At 50.5% G+C, this 1,849-nt stretch overlaps 1 protein-coding gene across 1 annotated transcript in view; it reads right to left on the reverse strand.

Moving 5' to 3' along the window:
* ALPL (alkaline phosphatase, liver/bone/kidney) overlaps positions 1–1,849 on the reverse strand; it is a gene marked incomplete at its 3' end in the record, with an annotated part of 12,910 nt that overhangs the window by 10,755 nt on the left and 306 nt on the right. The window lies entirely within an intron of this gene.

Genomic DNA, 1,849 nt, shown 5'->3' on the forward strand with positions numbered 1-1,849 from the left:
CGATTTATCACAACCCCCAGTTTATCCCAGCACCCACTTCATCCCAGCACCCAGTTTACTGCCAACCCACTTCTTCATCCCAGCACCCACTTCATCCCAGCACCCAGTTTACTGCCAACCCACTTCTTCATCCCAGCACCCACTTCATCCCAGCACCCAGTTTACTGCCAACCCACTTCTTCATCCCAGCACCCACTTCATCCCAGCACTCGATTTATCACAACCCCCAGTTTATCCCAGCACCCAGTTTCTTGCAAACCCACTTTATCCCAGCACCCACTTTATTGCAACCCCCAGTTCATCCCAGCACCCAGTTTATTGCAACCCCCAATTTATTGCAGCACCCACTATATCGCACACTGTTGCAGCACCCAATTTATCACAGCACCCAGTTTATGGTTAACACTGGTTATCCCAGCACCCAGTTCATCCCAGCACCCGGTTTACTGCAAACCCACTTCATCCCAGCACCTGATTTATTGCAACCCCCAGTTCATCCCAGCACCCGTTCATCCCCGCATCTGATCTATTGCAACCCCCGATTTATCGCAGCACCCACTGCATCGCACACTGTTGCAGCACCCAGTTTATCCCAGCACCCAGGTTATGGCAAACACTGGTTTTCCCAGCACCCACTTCATCCCAGCACCCGGTTTATCACAACCCCCAGTTTATCCCAGCACCCAGTTTATGGCAAACCCACTTTATCCCAGCACCTGATTTATCACAACCCCCAGCTTATCCCAGCACCCAGTTCATCCCAGTACCCAGTTTACTGCAAACCCACTTCATCCCGGCACCTGGTTTATCACAACCCCCAATTTATCCCAGTACCCAGTTCATCCCAGCACCCGCTTTATTGTAACCCCCAATTTATCGCAGCACCCAATTTATTGCAAACCCCCTTTATCCCATCACCCACTTTACTGCAACCCCCAATTTATCGCAGCACCCACTTTTTTGCAAACTGTTGCAGCACCCAGTTCATCCCAGCACCCAGTTTCCTGCAACCCCACTTTATCCCAGCACCCAGTTTATTGCAACCCCCAATTTATCACAGCACCCACTTTTTCGCACTGTTGCAGCGCCCACTTTATCGCAGCACCCGATTTATCGCAAACCCGATTTATGGCAGCACCCACTTTATCATAGCACCCACTTTGTTGCATACCCCAGTTTGTCGCAGCACCCAGTTTATTGCAGCACCCAGTTTATCCCAGTGCCCGTTTCATTGCGAGCCCGATTTATTGCAGCACCCGATTTTTTGCAAACCCAGTTTATTACAAACCCAACTTATTGCAGCACCCAACTCATCGCAGACCCAGATTATTGCAGCACCCAACTCATCGCAGCACCCATTTTTTTTTGCAAACACAATTTACTGCAGCGCCCAGTTTATCGCAAACCCAGTTTATTGCAGCGTCCAGTTTATCCCAGCACCCAGTTTATCGCAAACCCAGTTTATTGCAGCGCCCAGTTTATCCCAGCACCCAATTCATTGCAAACCCAGTTTATCCCAGCACGCACTTTATTGCGACCCCCAGTTTATCGCAGCACCCGCTTCATCCCAGCACCCGATTTATCACAACCCCCAGTTTAGACACAGCTTATTGCAGCACCCAACTCATCGCAGCACTCAATTTTTTGGCAAACCCGATTTACCGCAGCGCCCAGTTTATTGCAACCCCAGTTTATCCCAGCGCCGTTTTCTGCCAGCCCAGTTTATCCCAGCACCCAGTTTACTGCAGCACCCAGTTTATCCCAGCGCCCCATTTACCGCAGCGCCCGGTTAACTGCGGCACCCAACTCATCGCAGCACCCTTTTTTTTTTTTTTTTTTCCCGCAAACC

The sequence above is a fragment of the Charadrius vociferus genome, unplaced genomic scaffold, assembly GCF_000708025.1.
Source record: "Charadrius vociferus isolate BGI_N301 unplaced genomic scaffold, ASM70802v2 scaffold107, whole genome shotgun sequence".
In the NCBI taxonomy this organism is placed as follows: domain Eukaryota; kingdom Metazoa; phylum Chordata; class Aves; order Charadriiformes; family Charadriidae; genus Charadrius; species Charadrius vociferus.